An 8,684-nucleotide genomic window follows, 5' to 3' on the forward strand; every position below is an offset into this window, starting at 1 on the left:
CTGGAAGTGTATCTTACCTGGACCAAAATGATCAAACTTGTAGCCCGTCTAATCAACCCGTTTGAAAGGCCGAGGTATATGTGAGGGAATTTTATAAAAGTCTCTACTTCATTATCAATAATAATTAGTTAGTCTCTCTTAATATGGATCTGTCTTAACCTTAAAACAGGCCAAGTCTCATCCCACTTGTACATATAAAACAAATATTTTGCTTTTCTCTATACATTCTGATTTTGTCTTATTTATATTATTTGATCCGTCTTAAATAAGAATTTGTGATTGTGGACAGCGGGCCGCCCACGGGGGCGCTTGGTGAAAGGGGCTCGAAAACAAGCGTTTGCATTTTGTATGGAGTCGCCACCAATTTTTATGGGAAATTGGAACCGTTCGAATACCTCGTGTCATGTCAAGACACAAAGTAGAGACATGAACACTAAGCAATCGTTACCCTTAGCATTCTATGTCTAGAATGACTCTCGTGGATGCCAATGAACACGGGTGCTCACGGAGATCTGGAGTAAGGGGTGAGGGTACGTATTAGGAAGCTCTTTTGATCGAACACCTAATCCCGCCCGCCTCGATAGCGGCCTCTACTAATGATTAGGGAAGTTATTTATACTTGATATATCGTCGGCTACATGCATGCAATGCAACATCCATAGATTAATCCTAGCATGTGAAGAATTAGACTAAGTCGGTTGACACGTAATTTAGCATACAATTGGGTCGAAGTAGGAATTAATGTTCATTTACATGTGAAGACATACAAATGATACGGAATACAATAATAATAAATATAAATTACAATAACGAAAATTACATTGGAACAGGCGATTTATGTCGAAAATACCTTTAAAACGGATAATTTGAGGAAAAGAAATAAGAGAATAAAACACGACAGATCCGAAGGTGATAATACAGATATTAGTTGATTAATACGTAGCTAATTAAACTAGGTCAAGGCAGAAAAGGAATTGGGACGAACCACCCTGAACAGCGCAAGAAAGCAATCGCCCTCTCGGAAGAGGCGCAGCGATTCTTGCGTCTGTTCCAAGGGTGAGTTCTCGCTCGTGAAGTTTTAATCTATGCAAATCGTTAAGGTTAATTGGTAAATTAATGGATTGATTACGATATTAGACTCGGATGAAAGTGATTAATGAATTATTTACATATGATTGAGGTCATAAAACAGTAAAACATGGTTAAAACGGAAATAAGACGGATTAATTATGTGAAGGGTCGATGTTAATGAATGATTAATTAAACTAACTAACTAAACGAATTAGACTAAATATGATGAACGACGACGGATTAATGAACAAACAGGTGAAAATATATCAACAATGAATCCCAGAAACTCAATATGAACGAATTGAATCCCTAAAACTCGAATTGAATTTAATGACAAAAAACCCGCAAATATTGACTATTAGGGATTTGAGTCGGTTTTATGACGATTTAAACATGTTAATGATGACGGTTAATATACATATGAATTATTAAACTATTATGTGAACGAATTAACAGACGAACAAAACAAAAGAAATTAATTTGAGACGAATTACAGAGGACGGAGGAAGAAGAAAAGAAGCAGGAACTGCGGCAGCCTCACGAAGAGGCGCAGCAGATGCTGCGCTCCTTCGAAGAGGCGCAGCGGTTGCTGCGTCTTTTCTCGACGTCTGTCTACTGGAAATCCGCAAAAAAGGTTTTAAAGACGGTTTTAGAAATCGGTTTTAATGAGGTACTTTCGACATAAACCTTACAATTGTTATGCAATAATTAAAATACAATAAATAAAAGAGAATTATACACCCTCAGACTTACATGTTGACGGAACGAGAAGAACTAAGAAGATCGATTAGTGATGCTCGACGCGAATGCAAGGAAAGAGTGCCCTCGAAAGAGGAAAACGATTTAACAAGATTGATTAATTAGATTGATTGAGTGTAGTGGTCAAATTGGTCGGTCATGCAACGGAGAGGCTGGTACCCGGAAAGATCCGAGCTTACGTGGTCGGAAGTCCAAGCACGTAGGCGCCAATTAGTAAGAACGAAGTCTAGAATGCAAAGGGAGAAGAGAAGGGCGGACACTCGCGTGAGAAATATGAGGAACGAAAGCTCCTATTTATACTAATCACGTGAAGGAATAGGGTTTCGGAGACTCTTTGGAAGTGAATCTCGGAAAGATATAAAAAAGATACGTAAATCATGCAAAGAGGGGCCTGGGAAGAGGCGCAGCAGCCACTGCGTCTCTTGGAAGAGGCGCAGCACCTGCTGCGTCTATTCCCTGGAGGTTTCCTCCTACTTAAGAAAGATTTCCGCGTTTGAGTTATGGTAGGACGGAAATAATTAGATTATCTTTTGAATATTACGGGATATTATTTGCCAAAAGATAAAATTTGAGAAATATGGAATAGAAATATCCGGAACATTCCAGAACATTCGACTCGGATTTAACAAAATCGAAAAATGGAGACGGTTTTTGACCCGGACTCCGAATGTACTCTAATTACTGCCAAAACGACCGTATCGGCACGTAGATGACAACTAAGAGGTTGACATTAATATTTGAGCAATCACTTGACGATAATCTTACGAACTGTCACTAATCGTTCCGCGTACCAAACATGCGGCCCAATCATCACCGGGTGGTTTGCGAGAGGTGCAGAAACGAGGTGTCTACAGAGCCCCCACTTTGACTGAGGCTTGGACAAGGCGAAAGTCAAAGTATAGCCATCAGGTCAATCGAAGATTACAACCTGACGACTATGGCGACGCGAGGTGGCTCAAGGGGTCTGAGCCAAGGACCTATCGTCGGGAACATTTTAGAGTCTGTCGACTATCGGGGAGGGTCGTTTAAAGTCCATTAGACTACGTAAGGAGGCTCGCCAGCCATAAGAAGAGATCATACCTGGGATTTAATCGAACTTCGCGGGGAACAAGAGATATTGAAAACAGCAGGACGTCGGTAGAAACTGCTGGGGATCCGCTTGCGTCGGTCTCAAGCGAACTTTGGCGAAATTTGGAGGTTGAATCTGCTTGCGTTGGTCTCAAGCGAACTCTGGGTGGGGAACATACCGACGACTAGGAACATCTTGATCGTCGTAGGGGAAACCTTGAGTGAGCAGTACTGCAAAATACTACTGCGCTGGGGACAGACGACCAGGAACATCTTAATCGTCGCGAAAGAAAGTCTTGAGTGAGCAGTACTGCAAAATACTACTGCGCTGGACATAAAAATTGAGCAATACTGCGAAATACTGCTGCGCGGGATAAAATGATCTCGGACAATACTGCAAAATACTGTCGCGCTGGATAAAACGTGGGCCGGAACGAAAGAAAATCGTCGAAACGGACCAAAATGATAAAACGTCATCGAGGAAGAGGCGCACCAAAGATGGGCCCACGAATAACGAACTCATAACGGATTTTTGAAAATCCGCCAGGAGGGAAACAAAAGGAAGAGGCGCAGCAAGAGCTGCGTCTCTTGGAAGAGGCGCAGCACCTGCTGCGTCTGTTCCCCAATTTGGCAATTCCGCGTAAAAACGCGAAAGTCAGAAGGTTTATGTTCATTTTATTCGAAACACAATTTTTGCAATTTCTCTCTCAAATCTTCACCATTTTCGTCGAGGTTTGATTCAAAAGCTTGCTTGAAATATGACTAATCGAGGTATGTGCTTTAATCTTGCATTAATCTTCCATATTTGTCGAATTTTGAGCCGCGAACATTAGGGTTTTCGACCCTTTTGATCGAAAATTTGGGGCTTTTCCCCAAATGGATTTGTCTTGCCAAATTGATGCTAGAAATGGATAATAGGTAATGTTAGGGACATAACCATGTATTTGCTTTGAATTTTCATCGAGTTTTGAGCCCTTGAGCGAATTTTGAGACTAAGCCACAAACTAGATCGTAAATTGCTTCGAAAATGGCCTTAGGATTGCCCATTTGTGATGAAACTTGATATTTGGGATCCTTGGATGATGGGTAAACTTTCTACCATCTTGGAAGTTTGGTTTGTGACAACTTTTTCAGGACACTTTTTAGGGCATAACCGCCATTATAGCGAAATGCTGCCGAATTTTTGACTCGAACCCGAGACTAGGCCTTGATTTTGACTTGACTTGACTCAATTCATCACATGAGTGATTGAATTGGTGGGAATATGGCCAAGGATGGCCAGAAATGGGGAATTCCGGGGCCTTGAAGGCTCGAAAACTTCTTAACAAAGGCTTGTCGTCATGGGACGCGGCCCGAATTTGCTTTAATGTTTGCGGTGACGATGCTTCTACTTCGGGAGAGATCCCATGGACATAGACGCCGTTGTTGAGGAGGCTTTGGAGCGGCCTTCACCGCCGCGGTGATGGGCGCCGCGACGAGGTTCCCGAGGAGGAGGTCGCCGAGGAGGAGGAGATTCCGAGACGGGCCCACCTCGGACGAGGAGGTCGTCACCGAGAGGAGCTCCGCGTGGCCGAGACTGGGAGAGTAGGCACCTTGTGTGGGCTGCAGAGGGTCACTTGTCCTACAGGACGGTGAAGAGCTTGGTAAATAGGAATTCCCTAACTCATTACCTATCCTTTTCTATTTTTGTTCAAATTCCTTTCAAATTTACTCAAAACTAAAGATAGCTTTGTTTCGAATCATAATAGGAGGCCGGAACATCCTATCGTTTCTCGGGTATACGACAAATGATGGAGCATTACGAGCGGCCGTCGAGGAGGAGAGGGCTATGATCGAGCGTGGAGCGTTTAGTCCTCTCGGTTCGTGTCCGGAGGGATATCGTGAAGAGGAAGTTGCGGGCCAACCTTAGCCTGGTCCGCGCTTTCTTGGATCGATTTTGGGATACGACTTCCACGTTTCACTTGCCTTTTGGTGAGGTGGGAGTCACCTTGGAGGACTACGGCATGATTTCCGGTCCGCCGTGTGGGACCGAGGAGATGGTGTGGCCGGAGACGGGCATGAGGGCGGATTCGGCCGAGGCGAGGAGGTTGATCGGCTGGAACCCGTCGCCGAAGGTGTTGCGGTGCTTGGGTTTGGTACCCGTACCTACGTTCGAGATTACTTCGGGGGAAGACCCCGGCATCGGTGGTGATCGATGGGAGGGAGACGACTCCTCCTCCTCGTCAGCCGAGCGGAGGGCTCGTCGTGGCTTTGGTGGTTCTTGTCTTCGATTTACCTCGGAGACAAGGGTGAGAGGTCACGACGAAGCTTCTCCCCTTTCTTTCGACCCGAGTTCCCTAGGGCGTTGGGACCGGGTCATCACTGGTTTTGCGGTCCTCATCCGCTTTATGAGGGCCATGGTTCGTCCGGAGTTGATGGAGAAGGGGACTTCTCCCGGCGCTGTCGGACTGGGCTCTTGTTGGAGGTATGAACCTTCCTTTAGACCAAAGTAAATTCCTTTCTTTTATCAAAGATCGAAAGATCGTCATTGGCTATTCTGTTTTGCAGGCGTGGGTGTACTCTTACTTTCCGGGCCTCGCGCCCAAGAGGACGGAGCCGTTGGAGAGGGCCTACCCCGTGGTGAGGGATTGGGTCATGTGCCGGACGAAGAGCAAGCGTTCTTCTCACAATGTCTACCGGCGGGATGTGAACGCTCTTCACCGAGCGACGGAGTATCCCATTTGTATTCATTCACACCTTCTTATACTTTGTTTTAAATTGATCATAGGAATGACCTTTGCCTTTATATTGTCGCAAAGGGGTGCCCGGACCTTGGGCGGAGTACGCTGGAGCACCTCCTTTTGTCGCCGAGGTCCTTCGACCTAGAGCTCGAGTCTACTGTTGTTGTGGACGTCGATGGGTCCCGTGTGGTATCCGGGCGAGCGGTTAGCTCGTCGGTGCTTTCGGGCGCGTTGACGGTTCCCGTCGATCCTCCTAGGACGATGTTTAGGGAGCCTTCTGAGGCTGAGAGGGAGGCGGACTTGGCTGGTGCTAGTGGCGACGACCTTCTTCTCCCTGACGAGGATTACTCGGCATTCCTTTACGGGAGGTTGGCGTATTGGCCAGTAGTGGTGAGTATCTTCTGTTTTCTTGTTGGATCTTGATTTTCGAGAATCGCGACGAAAGATCATCGATTAACGAGAGCCATTTTGCAGGAGGTTGAGGCGGCGGGCATCGAGCCCCCAGAGTACCCCGAGACCCTTGAGTACACTGACGCTACTGGGAGGACGACGATCTCCGAGCTGCGTGACTTTGACGTGGCTGTGACGGATGCTGGCCTAGATGACTGGCAGCATCTGATTCGGAGGGTGAGTTCCCATTTTGCATAGTTTTCGTGTAAGAACACATTTGATTGAATTTGTTCAATTTTGCTGAGAATTACTTTTTGAAATGCAGGTCGCGCCGTCTCGGTTTGTGGCACTATGGAGGGTGGCCAACCGGCTACGAGCTACGGCTATCGAGGCACTCATCGGTGGTCGGGGTCGTCAGGTATGAACCTCACTTGACTTCTTTTGATTTTTAGTTTTTCAGTTTTGTTTGAATTGATTGACATGAGCCAATTTCTTGTTGTCCACAGGCCGATCGTGAGCTGGAGCGAGAGCTGACCCAGTCTCGGGAGGAGACGGCTCGTTTGTCGAGGGAGCTCGAGTTTCGGGACGCCGAGATTGCCGCTCTTATGGCGAGGGTTGCCGAGCTGGAGGGTGCACAAAGATGAGTCTCGTGGTTTTGTAGACTTGATTTTGAACATTTTTGGACTTGTTTGGGGCGCAAGCCCCCAGTTTACTCGGACTTTTGGAATTATTTGGGGCGAAGCCCCCAGTTTACTTGCACATTTGGACCTGTTTGGGGCGAAGCCCCCAGTTTGCTTGTACATTTGCTTTTTTTTGTTGTATATACGACGGCCTGAGTGCCTTTTGTTTCTTTGGGTTGTGTTGGTTGTACCCGGCAGTTAGCTTTTGAACAGTTTGGTAGACAACGGTTTATGCCGTCATGCTGCCGGAATTTACATAGAAAATCACGTAACACATACATTTTTATATACACATAGGGCCTTTAATTAGCGCAAAATGAGACTCGAAAGGACGTGAAAATGCAAAAATTTTGCCGGAAATGACCGGACGGTAGGGAGGGTTACCCCCGAAAAAAAAAAAAAAAAAAAAAAAAAAAAAAAAAAAAAGAGAAATCTATAAGTTAGAAAATGGAAAAAAAATAGAAATTAAGAAAATGAAATGACTAAGTAAATGTTGAAATAAAAAAGAATTAAAATGAAAACTAAATATAAAAGTGTGAGAAAAATGGCGGAAAATGTCGATGTCGCCTCGAAATGCGCGTCCGCGGATTAAGTAAACCTGAAGCATGGTAAATTTCTCGGATTTACCAAAATAAAATCCCGTAGGAATAGGAAATTATTCGCTTATAGAATTAGGAAAGATCCAAACGCGGAAATCACAGAAGTGATGCTGGGGAAGAGGCGCAGCATGAGCTGCGTCCCTTTGAAGAGGCGCAAAGAGTGCCGCGCTGTTCCCAAGCAGTGTCGGTTCGACGGATTTTTGGAAACAAAGAATTAGTATAAATAGAAGCGTCGACGAAGCTTTAAATCATATAATTCTTCCGTCTCTTCTTCGTCGATTCACACATAAAAACTCCCAATAAATTTTCAAGAGAAAATTATCATCATGAATACTTTGGAGATTCGCTTGAAGGAATGGACTAATGAGTTTTCGAATATTGAGAAACACGATATGGGTGCTTATAACCTTGGGTCTTTATTGAGTTTGAAACTCATTAAGGTTGTAAGACCGTTCTTGGATGCTTGCCTTGATTATTGGGACCCAAATTATCATGTTTTTGCGTTCCCAGGAGGTGATATTTGTCCTTTTCCGGAGGAAATTGCTGCTATTGGCGGGTGGGACCCCGAACATCTACCTGCCATCCCTTCTACTGCTCAAGGGTATAAGAGTAAGTTTAGAGATTTGCTTGGACTTACTAGACTTGAGGTGGATCGCTTAGTTACCCCGAAAGGCGTGAGAATGTTGGATTTTATAGACCGATTCATCAACAGGGCCGACCCTACTGTTTCTCATGTTGCTAGGAGGAGAGCATTTGGCTTCTGTTTGCTGCATGTGTATGTCTTTCAGGGACATGTTGATGAAGATTTGAGAGGTGATCCCCGTCTATTGGGTCTTATTGAGCAAATGGAGCTGCGCAGGAGCCCAACTTGTCTATGCCTAGGGGAGATCATTTTGGGTTTGGATAATAGGAAATCCAACCGCGATCTTCCATTTTTGGGGAGTCCCGTCATCCTACAGGTAAAAGACACCTTTCTTTTTTTTTTTCTTTTTTCTGTTTTTTTTTTTTTTTTTTTTTTTTTTTTTTTGCGGGTGTCTAATACCTGTTTTTTGGTAGGTTTGGCTTATGGAACGGCTCCGATTGCTCGAGCCCCCAGTTCATGCACTTTCCTATCATGCCCGTATGATTTCGATGAGGACACGGCCGTACATGGTGGACTTCACCCGGGTCTGCGACTATTGGAAGAACAAGTCAAGAATGATGATGGCCCGCCGATCGGGTGGGTCGTTCCGTGGTGGCACCTCAAGTCCACACTTTGGAGTGTCTTCTTTGGATCCTACTAGGTCCGTGCGCACTCCTGGATTGGAGTTTATGGTATGCATCTTCCCGAGAGATTGATGAGGCAAGTTGGGTTGAAGCGGATGATTCCTAGGCTTGACACCGTTCCATGATCGCTA

The sequence above is a fragment of the Silene latifolia genome, chromosome 10 (genome assembly GCF_048544455.1).
Source record: "Silene latifolia isolate original U9 population chromosome 10, ASM4854445v1, whole genome shotgun sequence".
In the NCBI taxonomy this organism is placed as follows: domain Eukaryota; kingdom Viridiplantae; phylum Streptophyta; class Magnoliopsida; order Caryophyllales; family Caryophyllaceae; genus Silene; species Silene latifolia.